General features: G+C 37.4%; 1 protein-coding gene across 4 annotated transcripts in view; it reads right to left on the bottom strand.

Annotated features, from left to right (window-relative positions):
- LOC131079905 (uncharacterized) overlaps window positions 1–21,144 on the bottom strand; it is a 29,139-nt gene extending 7,995 nt beyond the window's left edge. For 3 of the 4 annotated variants that reach the window (XM_058017947.2, XM_058017949.2, XM_058017948.2), the window contains exon 1: window positions 20,923–21,142. The gene's annotated coding sequence lies outside the window, so the exon portion shown is untranslated. Of the gene's footprint in view, window positions 1–20,922 lie in introns of all 4 variants that reach the window. The other variant, XM_058017951.2, reaches the window with a different exon arrangement.
- Window positions 21,145–21,408: the final 264 nt, after the last annotated feature.

Here is a 21,408-nt window from a genome sequence, read left to right as displayed (position 1 = left end):
CTTCTACTTCCTAATTGTCTGACTACTATCTATCTTCTATTACTCTACTATTGTTAACTTGCTATTAATCTCCTTAACAAATGAGAAAACTGAGCCTTATATAGATAGCTCTTTACATTGAATGGATCAAATTGATTCACAATCAATGGCCGAGATCACAGGATAGAAAACCTAAATTAGGGTTTGTTATAACAAACTCCATCTGACCAATGAGAAAATTACATTTGAGTTCAATATTAGTTGTGAAACGATAGAAAATGAGGGTAGGTAGCTCAAAGTTTGTGCCTTCATAGGATGAATCAGGTGCATTGCATCTAGACATGCTGATGTGGAATCTTTTGATTAGTTGAGTGGTGACTAGGATGTCATCTCAACTTGCACTTGTAGACTTGATTCATCATCATGAATGAGTATTGAGTAATATCTCTTGATACTCAACATTATGCAGTTTGCTCAATGTGATGATGATAATTGATCTTCTCTTATTCATGATCTACTTGATGAATGGTGCACCTAGTTGGGGTTAACTTCTCAACGTACTAACTTTGATTCTTAGATTCCCGAAGGGAATTCAAGATTGTAAAACATTTCTTCGTCAAATAAGTTGTCTCCTTCATGCTTCACGACCTTGACTTTGTTCTCTGCTTTGCATGACTCGAACTTTATCTTGATGTTGAACTACCCCTCTAGAGTGTTATTCTGATCTTCCTGCAATCAGATTTGTCCTTGACTTTTTCCTTTGTCACCTGCAAAGCAAACAAAAGGATATCAAATATATAAAATACAAATCAACTTCACTTACCTTTCACTTCCATATGTCTGATTTTGTGCTTGCTATAGGTCTTATGCAATGTGAATTTTCACACAATTCTGCCCAGGCTGCCCTCAAATTGGATTGAAAACCTCTCAAACTAGGACAAAGATCCCTCTAATCAAGTTCGCCTTTCTTGAAAGTGTATTTTGATCAATGAAATGATCAAAATCTGGTTGTCCAAATTGCTGATCCCTTTGTCAAATCGCTGTCTTGAAGATAGGAAATCGCCCTTCAAAATTATTGCCTTGAATGTATTGTAGATAAAAATTGCTAGTGTTTTTAAATGCAGATCTGATTTTGCTTGAATGATGCTTTGATGTGTGACAAAATGAATTACAAATTCCCCCCTTTATAGGCGCTAAGGGCTAAAAATCACCACTTCACTTCAACTTCTCATTAGGCCGACTTGTTTAGATAAAATAAAAATCTCCTTGTTGAGCGCTTTACCCTTGAGACAACCGACTTCTTCTCCTTGTCAAATCGGTGATTGTCCTTTCAATTGCACAAGATTTTCGAAATTTAGGCTCTCATTTGTACCTATGTTAAATCGGCTTTTCATATTTCATTTGTACTTTAGTGTTTTGCACTTCGTTTGCACCATTTTCATTTGGCCCAAGTCTGACTTGATGTGGCGGCTTTTGAGACTTCATTTGCATGTTCGAACAATGCAAACCCTAGTTTCTTCAAGCGATCAATCAATCTTATTTCAAAATGTGATGGGGTTTTGAAGCCTCATTTGTACTAAGTTGTCTTGATCCTTTGATCATCTAGCCTTATCAAGGTGGATCATCATTCAACCTTGCATTTGTTTTAAGTAAAACTTGGGCAGCACAGTACTATTGGTTTGCACTTAACATCCTTGGCGGCAATTTTGACTTTGTTTGTACTTGACAACATGAGCGGCTTTTTGATGTTCATTTGGATTTCTTCACTTGGGCGGCTTTCTCATCTTCATTTGGACTTGAAGGCTTGGACGGCTTTTTCTCCTTCATTTAGACTTCTTGAATTTGGCGGCTTTTCTCCTTCATTTGGACTTGATCACTTGGGCTGCTTTCTCATCTTCATTTGGACATGAAGGCTTGGGCGGCTTTCTCATCTTCATTTGGACTTGAAGGCTTGGGCGGCTTTTTATGCCTCATTTGGACTTGATGAACTTGGCGGCTTTTTCTACTTCATTTGGACCTCTTGAACTTGGCAGCTATTTCATGTTCATTTGGACTTGACAACCTTGGCGGCAATTTTGAGTTTGTTTGTACTAAGGTTGATTGATGTAATTTGTCTCTGGCTCTTTGCATGAACAAAACTACTTTGTCAAATCGGCCATTCCACCTTTATTTGCACAAGCAATTTGGTGTTTGCATCTTCATTTGTGCCTTACTCATCTTGCATTTTGTTCGTACCTCGATTCTTCATCAATCTCAAACTTGGATGGGGTGGCATTTTGACATCGATTTGTACCAAATTCGTTTCACGTTTCATTTGCATCATATTCATTTCATCAATCTCAAATTTGATGGGGCAAAATTTTGACCTTCATTCATACCAAGTTCGTTCCTCATTTCGTTTGTACCTCTTCCAAGTCTTAAACTCTCCAACTTGAAGGGCGGAAATTTCACCTTCATTCATACCTCAATCAAATTGACATTTCAAGGTTCTCATTTGCACAAACTTGAACTTGCTAAGAAAACACTCGTCAAGGTGACCTTTTTGGACCAAATTCATGCCCTTGTCCAATTTTCACATCAAAACCCTAGTTCATGCCATTTCAAACCCTAAGATTTTTTCTTGCAAATTGACAACTTTCAGCAACACTAACCACCTTAGCAAGGTTGGCAAGTGGCAACACAACCCCAATCTTGACTTTACAAGACCTATTCACTTCTCATAAGCAAGGGCTAACAGCTACTAAACATACCAAGCTAAGACGACCTAACTAAACACCTAAAAAAGTGGGGGTTCCCATTTGCAATGGGGTGATGTGTGAAAACGTCACAACACAACCATCACTTAATCATGACTTACCAATACTTTGAGTCATACAATCAAGGTAATTCATTCAATTGAAGAGATCAGATTTGATATTGATAATGAATTAGGCATACAGCAGATTGATCATATACAGTGATTTTGGTATGAGTTTCTTGTGATAAACATAGCATAATGAATCTTGTTTATGAATGCTCACTGTTGACTAATGTGCATACAATTTCGAAATATGATATTTGTTTATGATTGCTTATATATATATATATATATATATATATGCCATAATGTAGGACTTCGTATGTTTTGCTTAAATGTTATAATCAGCCATGATAGGGGTTTTAAGGGCTCACAAGGAGGGGAAACAGCGTTCAGATCCTCTTCTAAGTACGCCACTTCATGGTGGTGACCGGGGATCCCATGAGGCCAAGGGGGTTCAAGGAGTGATGCCCTTGGGCTTAGAAGGGAATTATTTCCAGGACCCCCTATTGTAAATGCACCCCAACCCTCTATCATGGTGGATCACTATGCAAAGGAATTCAATCATAGGAAGTGGAAAAGGATGTCATAATGAAGGCGAACAGTTATAGAACACCTCATTAGGTACACCACCTCATATGAATGGCAAGGGCCACATGAGGTACCCTATCAAGTAACCTTACTCTAGCTTCCCTATGGTTGAATTCCATCAAATTAGGTATATCATATGATTAATTTAATGTTCCTCTATTCCATTTCTTGTTTTACTTGAAATTGTGATTTTAGGGTAGAAGTTAGGGCGTTTACAAAAAGGGGATGTTACATATGGTATCAAAGCATTGTTCTTGCCAGCCTGCAAGAAAAACCTACTTTAACTGCCATTCAATTAGGGTTAACTATTTAGCCCTTCTCTTAAATAAGTCAAAAATAAAATCAAAAGGCCAACATTGCAATTCTATGTGTGTGCCTTTCAAACGTATATTGCATGCCTTATGTGTATTAATGTGTATGATTTACACCTTACAAGTATTTGTGTGTATGCTTCATGCCTTACATGTATTCATGTGTACACTTCATGCTTTACGCCTTACATGTAATTGTGTGTATGATTCATGCCTTACGTGTATTTGTGTGTATACTACATGCTTTACACTCTACATGTATTCATGTGTATGATGTGTAATCAAGAGTATACTTGAAGTGATTACTTTATGTCTTACATGTATGCTTCATGCCTTGCATGCATTTATGTAATCCTGCCTTCCACGTAATTACGTTCGTGCTTCATGTGTAATCATGGATATGCTTCATATCTTATGTGTATTTACATGTTCACTTCACGTCTGATGTGTTTTCAGCATGTTTACTCTATGTGTGTTTGATATATGCTTTGTGCTTCAAGTATTTATGTGTTTGCCCCATGTCTATCATGTTATTAGCATGACTACTTCATGGTGTGTGTGCCTTCCTAATGTATGCCTTATGTCTTGAATATGCTTTGCATCATGTTTGATGTGTTTTCAACAAGTTTGTTCCATGTGTGTTTCCAAAGCCATTTCATATTGGGAATCATCTTGAACACTCCATGATCATTGCTTGAGGACAAGCAATCTTGGGCGGGGCGGACTGTAATGCCCCCATTTTGAAATAGGAATTAATAATAAATTAAAATATAATATATATAATGTAATTAAGTTATTGAATGGTCAAAAGACATAGAAAGAAGAGTTGTGACTCTCTCAAACATGAGAAATAGAGGGAGAAGAGATCATTTAAAAAGGGGAAGGAGGAAAGAAATGAATAAGCAAGTGAATCAAGGAAGGATTAATGAAAGAAGAAATGAATGAGAAGTAGATAAGGAAGTGACTCTTTCAAATGGCAGAAATTATAAAGGATTGCACTCTGTCAGAGGGTGCTAATTCTAAAAGGTTGTGTCTCTTCCAAAGGGCAAGAATTATGAAGGGTTGTACTAATTCAAAGGGTGGAAATTGTGAAAGTTTGTGTCTCTTGCCAAAGGGCAAGCATGATGAACAGATGCGATCTCTCCCTCTCATGGGAAGATATAAATGGAAGAAGGTTCATTTGAGGAAGAGATGGAAGGGAGATCAATTTGGAGAATTATATATTATTCCAGTGTTCCACCGGCATTGGGGATAGGGGGAAGCGGGGACACAGGGACGGGTTTCTGGGACGGGGGGACCAAAAGCCTAAGTTTGGGGACAACTGTGGGGGGTGGCGGGGTGGTGGTGCTGATATAGTTATACATATACATATAGTACTTGAAAAACTAGTTTTGAAAAGATGTATGACAATATAACAGTATAAGAATTACATTTCAAATTAAACTATAGGAAATTTGAAATACTAAACCTAAATACCAAGATTTCTTCAATGCTAATTGCTAATTGCTAATTGTTAAATAAAATTTGACAAATGAAATTGTCAAATTGGAGATTTCTATTATATCAAAAAAGGAAAATATGAATATCTGATGCCATTGGAAAGTCTATAATAATAAAGATGATCACATGATTCATCATTACAATGAGTAGCCAAATACAAATACTAATAGCAATAGCATTACAAAAGAGACTAGAGTCAAAGACAAAATGACAAATCTCACTTTTTTTTTAAAAATTAAATTTAAACATTGCATATACGTGGGGGTGACGGAGACGTCTCCTTGGGAGACGCGGAGACATCCAAGGAGATGTGGAGACGTCTCCCTGTCTCCAGCAGCGCTTGGGTGGCGGTGGCGGGACGGCGGGGGACGTTGCGTGCCCGTCCCCCCATCTTGGAGACGTCCCCGTCTCCAAGACGCAGCCAAAAAAGGGGGGGACACGTCCCCATGGAACACTGTATTATTCTCAAAAGCAGCAATGAAAAGTGGTGACTCAATTGTTATGGAAGGTGGTGCCTCAATTCCTATGAAAGGTGGTGACTATTCCACAAATAAAGTATAGAGGAGAGCTCATTCCAAGCATTCAAGGATGATTAACTCGATCATTACTCATCACTTATGGATTCACAAAAGCAATCATCAATTATCAAATCAAGCAGACAATCAATCAGCGACTCATACTATCAAATCATCATTCACCAATAAATGAAACCAGCATTCATTACATCATCACTCTTCAATCACCTAATCAACCATCACTTAATCATGACTCACCAATACTCGAGTCATACAATCAAAGTAATTCATTCAATCCAACGAGATCAGATTTGATGATTGATATTGATGATAAATTAAGGCATACAGCAGATTGATCATATACTGTGATTTTGGTATGAGTTTCTTGTGATATACATACCATAATGAATCTTGTTTATGACTGCTCACTGTTGATTAATGTGCATACAGTTCAGAAATATGATAGTTGTTTATATGTATATATGTATACGTGTGTGTGTGTGTGTGTATCTATATGTATGTATATATATCTATATGTATGTATGTATATATATATATATATAAAATGTAGGACTCTTTGTATGTTTGCCTTAAATGTTATGATCAGCCATGATAAGGGTTTTAAGGGCTTATAAGAAAGGGAAACAGCATTGGGATCCTCTTCTATGTACACCACCTCATGGTGGTGATCGAGGGATCCCATGATGCCAAGGGGGTACAAGGAGTGCTGCCCTTGGGCTTAGAGGGGAAGGATTTCCGGGACACCCTATTGTAAATGCACCCCAACCCTCCGTCATGGTGGATCACTATGCTAAGGAATCCAATCATAAGAAGTGGGAAAGGATGCCATGGTGAAGGGGAACAGTTATAGCACACCTCACTAGGTACACCACCTCATATGAATGGCAAGGGCCACGTGAGGACAAGAACGATGGTATATCCACTCTTGGGCCTAGGGTAAAGGATCTCTAGGGAACCCTATCACCTTATTCTAGCTGCCCTATGGTTGAATTCCATCAAATTAGGTATATCATATGACTAAGTTATTGTTCCCCTATCCAATTTCTTGTTTTGATTTTAGGGCAAAAGTTAGGGCATTTGCAAAAGGGGGACATTACAAAGATCATTGGCAGGTTAAAGCAGCTTGTTGAGCAGATTTGTGAAGGAGGATCAGATCAAATTCAAGAAGATCCGTCACTTTTCACTTTATTCTTTTAGAGGTTGGTGCCTCAAAGAGAATGGTGTCTCTTACTGAGTTGGTGCTCAGTTGTGGGAATTGGTGTCTCCAATGGGTTGGTGCCTATGAATTTTCTAAAGGGGATTGATATCTCCTACATGAGTATTATCTACTTTAGGCAGTAGCATTCTTGTTCACTTGTGGTATGCATGAGTATATGTTTGATATGCATGCTTAATATATGCAATGAGGATAATGTTGAGACATGGACCAGCTAGGACTCGAACCTAGGACCTTCCATACACTGTTGGAGTGCTCTACCACTGAGCTATTGGCCCCTCTTGGACCAGTCCATCGTCGGTTCGGGTGTGGCTTATTTCCAACACCAACACCCCCCCTTAAGCCACACCTCTCGTGTGCTTGGGGCTCCTAGCCTGGACCTGGCTCTGATACCATGTTGAGACATGCACCAGCTAGGACTCGAACCTAGGACCTTCCATACACTGCTGGAGTGCTCTACCACTGAGCTACTGGCCCCTCTTGGACCAGTCCATCGTCGGTCTGGGTGTGGCTTATTTCCAACACCAACAGATAAATATTATCTTATGCATCTATGATCTTTTATTAGTTCTTACTAGGTGTTAATAAACTTGTTATACTTCTTAATCTATCCCCAATGGCAATCATATGGGAATGGAAAGAATTATGTTAGGAAGAGGTGGTAGACATAGGTTCCCCCGAATTAAGTAGTCCACCCCAAGGGATGGAATCATCATGGGATGTTCCTACCGTTGTGGGCCATGAGGCGAGTTGTCTTGGTCAGGCGTTGCGCGCTCTTGGGCTTAATTGGGCTGAACAGTCTTCCTCTATAACCCAGGTTCCCTTGAATTAATTAGCCCATCCCAAGGGATGGAATCATCACGGGATGTTCTTTCCGCTTGTGGACCAAGGGACGTGTTGTCTTGGTCAAGCACTGGGCACTTTTGGGCTTAATTGAGTTGAACAATAACCAGGCACTCTTTGTGGATTTCCTCTCTAAACCCTAAATATGATCAATTATGGGAATGGAACCATGGATAGTTATTGTATGATTTATCTAATTAGAATAAGACAATTATTGTTATGTAAGTGCTTGTAATTGTTGATTAGGATCCCCAACCCTAAATAGAAATAATTGGTCTTATGAATTATATTTCAAATATTTTCTAAAATGATTGCAAGATCTAAACCAAGGTTTATGTTGATAACTATATTACATTCCTTACAATTAAATTTGTGATTCTAGGGCAAAATCCAAGGTCCTCCCAAAAGGGGACATTACATAATACTTGCATAATGAATAATTAATATTAATTTAACTTTAAACTTTTAATTTTGATAATTATAAACTTCAGATTTGAAGTTATAATACAATTTTGAAAATCTAAAATGTCGTGAAATATTTCCTAAATTTCTATCTAAAGTTAGAGGTTTTTGTCCACTAACTTGGCAAGAGAAATCAAGGGTTTTCATCCTTAGATCTCTAGTCTTTGGGGGGTTTCGTCCTCTATTTATAGAACCACATTCTACATTCCACAAGGAATGATAATCAAATATAAAATATATGTTCCATAATGATCCTTTCTCCTTGCTTGGCCTCCTTTAAATAGAATTTTTCCCCAATTGGCGTACCTCTTCAAATGTCCCTGGATTGCAAATAAACTTAATTATGATTTCATTTTATATTAATCTTGCTGGAAATCACATTTTCTCTTGTGTTGAGGAGCCACCTTGCAAACTTGTTTGCGACACACAAGCACACAACTACACATAGTGCCAGTAACATTGAGCTGAGGGAAAAAAGCTCCTTTCTACCATAGTTCATCACTCCATATTGTGATTTTTGTTTTTTGATGTCATGGATATTATAATCCATGAGTTTTGTACACCTTAAACACTTGACAGTATTTACATATCTAAAAATGTTGTTTCCTTCAGCTAAAATCTGCATTTTTACTCATGCTATTGTTGCACACTTGTGTATGTAATCAAAGTAGCTTCTATTTTGATTAGTTTATTGTGTTTTTGAAGTTTATTTATTAAGGGTGCAAGATACAAGTTTTAAATCCTTAAAAATCTTTATATTTCATGGTGATTTCAATTTGTCAAATCTGCAATGAGTGAGTATTGTATTATGATTTTAAATAATTTTGAAGTAACATTTATTATATATTTATTCCAATTTAAGAAAGGCATATATATATAAGAACCATTTCTTATATGCAACCTCTAAATATCCTATTTCTTGTCATGTTGTTTTTATTGTTGAAGTTTATGTTTCTTGTTTCTGGTAACATAAATGTGGACAACTAGCGGAGCCTTTTTTTAAAACCTTATGTTTATATGTATTGAAACTTCAACTCGTTTTTGGTTTATTAAGTACATTGAACTCTAAATTTGATCAATATATGAAGGAAATCAATAATATGGTTCATAATTTCTTTTTTTATGCCTGGTAAGCTTTTTAATGTGACCAGTGACACTGACATGACACGCCCTCTGGCTCCACTGAGGCCATAAACAAGGAACCTCATCCCCACACTTCACTTGTTCAAACCCACAAGTTCAATGGCCCAGTGAGAAGGCACAAGCTCTGCGAGCATAATGGCCTGGCAGGGGTTTGAACCTTGGTGGCCGCTTCACCAACGAAGTGTTTTAACCGCGACACTACACATCCGAAGACAATTCATAAATTCATTAGCATGTGTCTTCAAAGCATTTTTTTTAAATTATGTATTTTTTTATGTTTGATAGATTTGCAAAGTTTTTTCCAATTCTCAAGTAGTCAAAGATTTTGGCTCAATCAAATAATTGTCAAATCCAAATTTTTAAACTATGGTGCCAGGAATAGTTCATAATCTTTTGAGTGTTGGACAGCTTGTTGAAAAAGGATGTTTTGCTATTTTAAAAAACAGTGAATGTGTTATCAATGATAAAAGTGATAGCAATCACATTGCTGCAAAACAAAAATTTCATCTTTGAATGTTAGTGCACATTGATATTTTTTGGTCCAATGCAGACTGTATCACTCAATAAAAACATGTATTTTTGTATTTTTGTTGATGCCTGCAATAGAAGAACTTGGGTATATTTTGTCAAAGAAAATTTAGAATTGTTTTCTATATTCCAACAATTTAAAGCTTATGTTGAAAAACAAAGTGCTTGTTCCTTGAAGACACTACATACAAATAGAAAGGAAGAATTTACTTCAAATGAATTTCAAGATTTTTGCTAAAAAAATGGTATTCAAAGGCAATTGACAGAAAGTTATACTCCTCAACAAAATGGAGTAGGTGTAAATTAGAACCGTAGAATTGTAAAGACGACTAAAAGCATGCTCAAGGTTAAGAATCTTTTCAATATTTTTGGGTTGAAGCAATAGCTACATCTATTTACTTGCTAAATTGATGTCCAACACAATGTGTGAAATGTTGACTTGGTGGTCAGCACCTCCTTCGGGACTCATCGCATGGCTTAACCGCCTCCTGTGGGTTGGGTTAAATCTGGCGTTTGTATCGGGCATTGATAGTTCGAACTTTTGTCGCAACGGCAAATGATTCCAACAATTGGTATCAGAGCCTTGGGTCACAGGTTTGAGTCTCCCTTCAATGGGTGTTGAAGGCTCAGTCAGTGCTAAGGGGGAGATTGTTGACTTGGTGGTCAGCACCTCCTTGGGGACTCGTGGCATGGCTTAACCACCTCTTGTGGGTCGGGTTAAATCTGGGGTTTGTATCGGGTGTGTAAAGCGGAAAAATCGAACCCTAGTTGTTCTCCCCTCCCCGACTCCAAGGAGAGAGAAGGGAGAGTCACTAGGGTTGATGGTTTTCATTTAGGAGAGACTTTACATTCAAAAGAGGGGTTGAAACCCACAAGATCCAATCCCACGCAATGCAAGATTGGATTCTAAATGAGTTTCAAGGGTTAAGACATCAAGGATACCCTCTTTTGTAAAGAATGTAGATAGAAAGATTGAACTAGGAATGCATGTAAAGTAGGAAAGATTCGCTTATAAACAGAGATAGGGATATGGGATGAAGCTGCGGACCTGGAATTAGCAGTAAAATGTCGAGACGGTGCTGTTCTGCAAATTTGAGCGAAAGTTGACGGGACGATGGCGCCCGGCGTGCACACGGTCCTCCGAAAAATCCGTGAAACGAAGGGGGATCTGTTCGTCTCTGCACAAGGATTCCAGATCTTCAATTACAGCCGCGTACCTGCAACCTACACACAGAAAAGAGAGGACGATTGGGGGGTTAGGGATGAGGGGTTTGCCTTTAGGTCAAACCCCGGTTTTGGAATTAACCAAGAAATGAGAATGTTGTAAATGTAAATGTTTGTAATGTAAACAAGTACTGATACCTTGTTGTAAGAATGTTTGTATTCTTACATGCGAAGGTGTAATGTATGTAGTATGTTGTATGTGATCTCCTCTTCAATGGTTGAATCCTTGTCTTGAATGCAACACCTAGCCTTGAATGGAGACTTAGAATGCTCAATTGCTTGAAGGAATGCTTGAATGCTTGAATGTTTGAATATCGCTTTTGCCTTTTGTTCTTGCTTATTTCCTCTTTTCGACCTCCTCAAATGGGAGAGGAAATGTAGTTTATATACTTGTCAATTAGGGCTGATAGACTGATTTTCCTGACCTTAGGCCGACCAAGAAACATTATTTTCCAATTTGCAAACTTAAAGACCCGAAGCCCCATAAGAGACCGGGCCCAAAATAGGGCCAGGGACCAGGGCGCTAGGCGCCATGGTCCTGGGGGACCAGGGCGCTGGGCGCCATGGTCCCACCTCCAGGGACAGCAGGGTGCAAGGAGGATCAGGCCAAGGTGCTGAAAAATGCAGTTTTTGATGTCATGAACAAGTTTCGGGGTCTCCATTCAGGTTCCGTGTTGCATCGCCATCGTGAAGACCCAAATGCAGTCGAAATTGCAAGTGTCGCAATTTTAGGACGCTACATTTAGCCCCCACTTTAGCGGGAGTATAAGCGTACGCTCATACTTCCGGTAAAGTACAAGGAAACAACATTGAAAAACTTTCACCACGTCAAGGAGGCAAGATACACCAAGCCCCCGGTGGACTAAGGATCTTACGACTTCGATTGACAAAGTAAAAGGGAAGATCACGAGGGAGAACCATGACTGTCAGTAGTAAGGTTCCCTCACTATGAGTCACGCAAGAAAGATATCAAAAATTTTCAAGGCAAAGCTAAATTTGTCAAGAAATTTTCAAGTATCTTGAAAAGATATGAACGGGATGTATGCCCCCCTATGTTAAAGCGATCGCACACGCCTCACCGGGGGTGATTGCTTTAAGGTAGTGATACATATAAGAAATGAGAAAGGAGCACGTTATCACAAGGATTTAGCCCCCAAGTGTGAGATAAGCCCAAGGATAATAGACACAAAACACAAAGCACAAGGTGACTTCGCTTTCCTCGGGGTCAATATGCTGTATGATAATTCATGTATATCATATGTATGTATGCATAATTGTTCTTCATTCCCCAATCAAGTAAGGTCACCTAGAAGAAGGGAACACATGTGTCTTTTGAGTCAACATGAGAGAGACCAAAAGAGATCTCAATGTTTTGCATCGTCCTCAAGTAGACAACACTACGGACAACAAATAGAAGAATGAGAATAACACATAGAAGAAGTAACAAAAGGAGGAGAGAATCTGCTATGCTAATGAACTAGTCTAGCATGTCATCTACCCCCCGATCTTGCTGATCAATATTTCGGGAAGGTAGGAAACACGCTAGAGGAGGAACATCCAACACAGCAGATGGAGCTATCACAAGATCTAAACAAGGGCTATGTTCATATCCCAAGCCACGGTGTTCTTGTCTAGGAGCTAGGATAAGTGCTTTAGAAAATTCGTTAGATAAATGGTTATCAACATCAACATGTTCATACTCACTATCAGAATGAACAGGAGTAACATTTTCATCATGAATAACATTTTCATCTATGTCATCATCAAGATTTATAAAAATAGGATCTTTAACTCGCACAGGATCAAGACCATCATGCATCTTATGTTTAGGAGATTTCGGCTCAATCGTCAGCTGAGGAGAAAATGGAATAATATTGGTTGAAGGTGTTTTTGGGGATTGCAAAGTTTGAGAAGCAGCTGCCTGAGCTCTAAGACGATGCTTTCGTCGGCGTTCACGTGCAAAACGATTTCGTCTAGTCTTAGTAGGAAGTTGAGAAGAGTGAGGAGGAGGAATATTCTCATCCTTATCACTTGGGTGTTTAGGTTGTGGTCTCTTAGGTTGAACAATAGGAGAAGAGGAAGGTCTCTTCTCTCCATAAGAGGAAGGAGGAGGAACTGCTCCATATAAAGGAGGAATATTTGGTTTAGGAAGTAGACCAAGCCCCCCATGACGAGGAGGTATAGGTCTACTTTTAGGAAGTTTATTAGATATAGGCATAGTCACATTCATAGGAATGGGTTGGGAATCTTCTTGAGGAAAGACATTAGTTTTATCTTTCAAAGGAAGAACTTCCTTCTCAAGAACGATAGGAATGTCAAGTTTGGGTGTTCTAGGTTCACTTAGAGATAGGATCATATCTTTTTTCCACTTTTGATAAGATTTGAAAAGATGATCACTTCGCGGAGGAAGAGATTGGAATTGTTTGGGCCAAAAGTAATCAATAGAAACGCTAGAAGTTCTTTCAGCTGGTTTAAAGAGACTATGATTGACAGTAACAACTTCACCATTATGGGGAAATTTCAAACACTTGTGAATAGGAGAAGCAATAGCTTTCATGGAAGATAGCCAAGGATAGCCTAGCTTCACACGAAATTGTTCGGACGATGGAATAATAGCAAAGTCCACATCAAGGGATTTGTTATGGACCTCAATAGGTAATGTAATAGAACCAATTGCAGGAGAAGAAAATGCATCAAATAGTTTCACAACCACATTTGTTTCATCAAGATCACTTGATTCAATTGCAAAGTAAAAAGAAATTCTTCAGTAATGATATTAACCATACAAGAAGGATCAATAAGCACTCCATGGCAAGGTGTATTCTTGACTTTTGCAACTATATATAAAGGACCATCAGGTGCCCTGATAGTTTCACTAGAATCAAAGGTGATGGAAGGTTCTTTAGGGATTTTCTGCTGCTCTACAAAGTTAATCACATTCGGAGTCATGGACACAAGATCATCAGGTGAGACAAAGGAATCAGTAGTATCAATCGCATTAGAGGTATGAGAAGGCAATGGATCAGTAAAAATCTTAAGATTTTGGTTAGGAGGAGCTACAGATGTGTTGCCTTTATCATTCACACCAGAAACAGAGATAGTATTATTATCAATCAGATCTTGAATTTTACCCTTTAAAGCAAAACATTTTTCAGTATCATGCCCAGGATGACGATGAAATTGACAAAAAGATTTGTTATCAAAATAGGGCAAATTAATCTTTGTAGGATCTATTTGCCTTATAGGAGGAAGAGTAAGCACATTTTGTTCCAATAACTTATTCATAATACTATGCAATGATTCATTCAAAGGAGTGAACTTTCTTTCTTTCTTGAAAAACTTAGAAATAGGAGGCACACCTGATGCTGCATTCACATTGTTGTTGATGATGTTTTCATTGAATTTAATGGACTCTCTGTTCGGTTTAAACTTCCCAAATGGTTGTTGACTACTATCACCCTTATCACTCGGAGCCATAGGATTTGCTTGTTCCATTTGACTCACAGTCAGTTGATAATTGTGAAGAGTTGCGCACAACTGGTGGAAAGAAGTAAACTCAGAAAACAGAAGTTTTTCTCTAATATCTTTTTGTAAATTAGAAATAAAGATTCTTTGAATATCATTGTTAGGCACTGGAAAGGAAATTTGAGCATACAAATGCTTATATCTACCAATGAAATCAGTCACTTTTTCTTTAACACCTTGTTTACAATGCATTAAATCAATCAAAGTAACTTTAGGACTTATATTGTTTTGAAATTGTTGAATAAAAGCATTTGCAAGTTGTTCGAAAGAAGTAATAGAATAAGAAGGCAACGAGCAATACCATTGTAGGGCTTTATCTCTTAATGTTCTAGTAAACAGTTTTGCAAGCAACCTTTGGTCATAAGCAAAATCAGTGCATATTGTTTGAAAGGTCTTAACATGTGTTAGAGGATCACCCTTACCATTATAAAGCTCCAAATGCGGAATTTCAACATGTTTAGGGGGGATAGCTCGAACAATGTCAAGAGAAAGTGGGCTCGCAACATCAAATGTGGGCACACTAAACTTAGATTGATTCATAGAGGCAATTTGTTGCTGTAAAGAAGAGACAGTTTGTGCAAGATTATTAATGGTCGCTTCAGTCGAAGAGTTCATATTAGATGTGTTAGATTGTGATGGAGGTGTTATGTTATTGAAAGAAGGTAGAGAGTAAGGTGGTGGGACACTATGATAGTTAGTCATAGGAGATGATTGGAAAGGAGGAACACTACAAGGAGGAATGGAAGGGTTAAATGAATTGCCCCCTTGCGTCGTGTTCCTTTGTGGAGATATAATAGGAACACTCATTGAAGGAATGAATGAAGAAGTCAGATTGAATGAAGGAAGAGGGTTGATTGAAGAAGAAGGATTGCCCCCATGACTTGTGATCATAGGTGGAATGTCTTGTATTGAAGTAGTCATTATGTTTGATGTAAAAGTAGGTATACTAGCAATAGAAGTTGTCAAAGGAATAGAATGATTAACTTGAGTAGGAGGTTGTGTATAACCTAAGGTTTCGGCACAACTTTTCATCGGCATCACATTCGAATCCACAATGTGTGCAATACCACGCAAAATATCAATTCCATTCTTATCACTTTGAACCATACGTTTTAGACCCTCAATTAATGAAAGAGCTTCACTATCAGGGTATTCTTGAGACATCCATTGTCGAAAATCATCAAATTGGTTATCCAATTTCGAAAGTTGTTCTACAGAAACCTCATGGAGAGCTTCTTCATCATTAAGAGGATTAGAGGAATTACCCACGTCCTCGTTAAAAAGGCCATTCAAATTAGGTTTCATCTCCTCAGTAATTAAACCTTGGAAAGACTTAATTCTAAGGCTTCGTCTAACGGGAATAGTGTAAGTAGGATTTATTGTTGTAAAACTCATGTACTAAAGAAAGAGAGAAGATTTTGAATTTTAGAGGTAGCAAATTTCAATAAAATCAGCCAATCTCCTAGATTTAAGCTGTTAAATGCAATCAGGACAATCTCCCGAAATTTCGAAAAAAATGTCCGGGACCGTGGCGAACGGAGTGCACACGGTCCTCGCAACTTTTTTCGAAATTTTCAGGGATGAAAGTTATGATGATTTTAAAGCTAATCTGAAAAAATTGAGTGATTTTACGATTTGTAGATAGGCCAAATTAAAGTTGCAATCTCAAAATTGAACCCTACCAAGATTGTTGAAAAATGTAAATTTTGAATTTTGAAAAAGAGAGGGAAACTGAAATTTTGAATTTTATGATTTTAGAGGGAATACTAAAAGCAATAAAAGTTTTGAAATTTAAAAGTTGACTCGATTTCATGCAAAATTCGAATTTGAAAGTGGAAATCAAGTTTGTTGCAATTAAACACTTAATTTCAAAAGTCACAAACTGCAAAAATTTGAATAAAACACTGAAATTTCGAATGAATGCTAACACACTTTTCAGATTTAGGACTATAAGAAACACAATTTTGATATGAATTTCAATTTCAATGATTTTTGAATGATTAGAAGCCTCAATCCAAGCAATCGCTAGACCAACTTTGACTTTAATTTTGAAGGTGTTAAAATCGATAAAATCAGCCAAAATTCTGGATTTTAGCAGAAAAATATAGTAAGATCTAGCTCCCGAAATTTCGGAAAAAATGTCGGGGACGATGGCGCTCGAGGTGCACACGGTCCTCGCAACTTTTTTCCAAATTTTCAGGGACGAAAGATATTGTGATTTTATTGCGGAATCCAAAGTTACAGCCGATTTGGAGGTGTTTTGATTAGTGAAATTATCAGTCAAAGGTTGAATCAAGAAGGTCTTAAAAATTAGGGTTTTGACATTTAACCACTTAATTTTCAGAATTGAAGCACAAATATGAATTGACAATTTGCAATAGAAGGGTAGATCTGAAACAAGCATTAACAATTAAACATTTCACAAGTTTAATTACTTAAAAAGAAAATTTTAGGGTTTTTATGCAATTAGCCTCTAAAATTTGCAAAAGATCAAACATGGAAATGTAATTAAGGAAGCAAATTTTTCAGATCTAACTATGAATAATCAGAATGAGGATGTTCACGTTGGGGTCACCAAAATGTAAAGCGGAAAAATCGAACCCTAGTTGTTCTCCCCTCCCCGACTCCAAGGAGAGAGAAGGGAGAGTCACTAGGGTTGATGGTTTTCATTTAGGAGAGACTTTACATTCAAAAGAGGGGTTGAAACCCACAAGATCCAATCCCACGCAATGCAAGATTGGATTCTAAATGAGTTTCAAGGGTTAAGACATCAAGGATACCCTCTTTTGTAGAGAATGTAGATAGAAAGATTGAACTAGGAATGCATGTAAAGTAGGAAAGATTCGCTTATAAATAGAGATAGGGATATGGGATGAAGCTGCGGACCTGGAATTAGCAGTAAAATGTCGAGACGGTGCTGTTCTGCAAATTTGAGCGAAAGTTGACGGGACGATGGCGCCCAGCGTGCACACGGTCCTCCGAAAAATCCGTGAAACGAAGGGGGATCTGTTCGTCTCTGCACAAGGATTCCAGATCTTCAATTATAGCCGCGTACCTGCAACCTACACACAGAAAAGAGAGGACGATTGGGGGGTTAGGGATGAGGGGTTTGCCTTTAGGTCAAACCCCGGTTTTGGAATTAACCAAGAAATGAGAATGTTGTAAATGTAAATGTTTGTAATGTAAACAAGTACTGATACCTTGTTGTAAGAATGTTTGTATTCTTACATGCGAAGGTGTAATGTATGTAGTATGTTGTATGTGATCTCCTCTTCAATGGTTGAATCCTTGTCTTGAATGCAACACCTAGCCTTGAATGGAGACTTAGAATGCTCAATTGCTTGAAGGAATGCTTGAATGCTTGAATGCTTGAATGTTTGAATATCGCTTTTGCCTTTTGTTCTTTCTTATTTCCTTTTTTCGACCTCCTCAAATGGGAGAGGAAATGTAGTTTATATACTTGTCAATTAGGGCTGATAGACTGATTTTCCCGACCTTAGGCCGACCAGGAAACATTATTTTCCAATTTGCAAACTTAAAGACCCGAAGCCCCATAAGAGACCAGGCCCAAAATAGGGCCAGGGACTAGGGCGCTGGGCGCCATGGTCCCACCTCCAGGGATAGTAGGGTGCAAGGAGGATCAGGCCAGGGTGCTGAAAAATGCAGTTTTTGATGTCATGAACAAGTTTCGGGGTCTCCATTCAGGTTCCGTGTTGCATCGCCATCGTGAAGACCCAAATGCAGTCGAAATTGCAAGTGTCGCAATTTTAGGATGCTACAGGGTGTTCATAGTTCGAGCTTTTGGCGCAATGGCAAACGATTTCAACATAAAGAATATGACTCCTTATGAGGCAAGGAGTGGAAGAAAACCAGGTGTAGCTCATCTTAATGTATTTGGTTGCATTGCTTATGCTCATATGGAAGAACAAAAGAGATAAACAATTAATGATAAAAGTGAGAAATGTATTTTTATTGGGTACAATGAGGAGATAAAGGGTTATTGGTTATATAATCTAGTAACCACAGACTTGATAGTCATTCATGATGTAATTTTTGTTGAAAAAGATACCTGAAAATGAAATTAGAAAAAAAAAAAAAAAAACAATAAAAATAGAAACGGTACAAGATGCTCCATCTCTATTAGCCCAAGCAGCAGATCACATTCTACTCAAACACCTTCATCAAGTAGTCCTCCTTCAAGTTCTAGTCCTCCTCATATGAAGGTAAAAGCTCTCAAAGAAATTTATGAAAAAACTACTAGTCTTGATTCATTTACAAAATTTGTTTTACTATTTCATATTCATATAGAACCAAGACAATTTGTAGATGCAGTAAAATAATGAAATTTGGATTAAGGCCATGGATGAGGAGATTACTTTTATTGAAAGAAATGGAACATTGAAGTTAGTAGATCTTCCACCAGAAAAGGATGTTATTGGACTAAAATAGGTCTAGAAACAAAATATAAGGCTGATGGATCCATTGAAAGACACAAAGCAAGATTGATAGCAAAAGGCTTCTCACTACAGACAAGTATAGATTACAATGAATCTATGCTCTTGTAGGGAGATTGGATACTATAAGGACTGTTTTGGCATTGGCAACACAATCTAAGGATTAGTATATCAGTTTGATAGCAAAAGGCTTCTCACAACAGACGAGTATAGATTCCAATAGATTCCAATGAATCTATGCTCTTGTAGGGAGATTGGATACTATAAGGACTGTTCTGGCATTGGCAACACAATCTAAGGATTAGTATATCAGTTTGATGTTAAATCAGCTTTCCTAAATGGTTTCTTGAATGTAAGAAAAGTTTATAGAACAACTACCAGGATATGAGATTACTAGAACAAAGAGATTACAAGTTAAAAATAACTCTATGCTCACAAGCAAGCACCAAGAGCTTGGTACAGTAGAATAAATGAATATTTAAAAAAAAGCTTCAACAGGACTGAAAATGAACATACAATATATCAAATCCAACGGTATTGATGACTTATTTACAGTCTGTTTGTATGTTCATGATTTGATTTACACTAGCAATAGTGAAGTTTAAAAGACGAATTCAATAATGTCATGTAGAGTGAATTTTAAATTACAGATTTAGGCTTGATGCATTACTTTTTTGTAAAAGAATGATAGCATTTTTATCTCTTAAGAAAAGTACACAATTGATTTATGTAATGCCCCTGCCTAAATAATGACCTAAATTTTTATCTCACAAGAGAAGTACACAATTGATTTATCTGTAATCGCCGCCTCAACACATCATACTTGTAAATACTGCCTCATGTTAACAATTGTTAATAGATTTTATCTTTATCTGCTCTTCCACCGCTTCAGTCTGCACCGCTAACAACATTGGAGTTTATAAATAAACTTTTGGACATGAGTTCTATGTATATGTGTGGAAATCAATGTACAGGGAAAATCAATAAGAATGATATGCTGCAGCATTCTTGTTTAATATCATATGTATTTTGTGTCCTTTCTTGTTATTCTCTATTCAAATTCTGTTATATTCTCTCTGAAATCCAACAACATGTATACTGCAAATTATTGCTACAGATACACATAGCATCCAAAATGAAAGAGAGTCATGACCCATGATAGAGGTAAGGCCAACACCTCCAAGATCAAATCAACTCCCTCCAAAATCAAAATCCATCTGGGCCAAATAATATCATCAACAGCTATCAAACCATTTACACAAAAGGTCAACAATTCTGTGGCATTTTAAATGCCATGAAATCTTTAAGCCTGGCGGTTGTTTAATGAAATTTACTGTACGCGGTCTAGGATCACCTTGTGAAAATTTTAAGACGCATATAGCATTAAATAAACATTAGAGGTCGAAATACTTAAAACACAGGTACCCAAAAGGAAAAAACCAATCCAAAAACACAAATACGCTCCGATTGTACTGCAACAAATAGTTTAACGGTATTAACTAATGATAGCTACTATGGCCCCCTAAATTTTCTCTAAAAAGGAATCGCATTGTTTAGATGGAGACTCATAAATTTAGAAAACGAGCATTAATTAATACCATCAACGCCATTATAATAAATGCGCTAATTTGTCATAAAAGCGCGTAATATTCTATTAAGACAATTAAAACTCATTTCGGACATGAAACCCGATTCCGACATGGACTGCCAGATGAGTTAGGGTTTAATGCAGAACTGTTTTTATAACATTTGTCATTAAAATGAAGGTTTCGGCTGTAACAAAACGAAACAGAAATGAGAATTGAAAAAATACCATTTGAATGAAGGTGAGAAGAAGATTGCAAATCCAGCCGAGCTGTTCGCATTGCTGGTGGTTGTCCATGGAGCAAATGTACACAAGTTGGCCATTGAAACGTGGAAGAAAAGCGAAAAGGATAAAAGACGAGGTAGAATTTGCAGAAATTTTTAAAGGAAAAAAAATTATTCTTAATGATTGTATGTAGAAATGAATGGTAGAAATGCATTGTCAAAGGGAATAGACCACTTCCGGGAAAGCAATCTCCTCAAAAAGTATACTTTTTGAAAATTAAAGGTCCTATTTAGATGCCTCACGTCGGCCCACAACTAAACTACTACTGGATGCTTAACTTCCAATATAGGAGGCCAGCAACTTTCTTTAGATTGAGGAAAGTACATCTCTACATAGAAATAAACACACCCTTCAATTAATTTATAAATTTATTTAGTGATAATTGAAAATAGATTTAAATAAATTTAAAAGGAGAGATTGTAAATGATA

Source organism: Cryptomeria japonica, chromosome 10, assembly GCF_030272615.1.
Source record: "Cryptomeria japonica chromosome 10, Sugi_1.0, whole genome shotgun sequence".
Lineage (NCBI taxonomy): Eukaryota > Viridiplantae > Streptophyta > Pinopsida > Cupressales > Cupressaceae > Cryptomeria > Cryptomeria japonica.
Note: the sequence above shows the minus strand (reverse complement) of the source record. Positions and strands in the feature narration are given on the sequence as shown.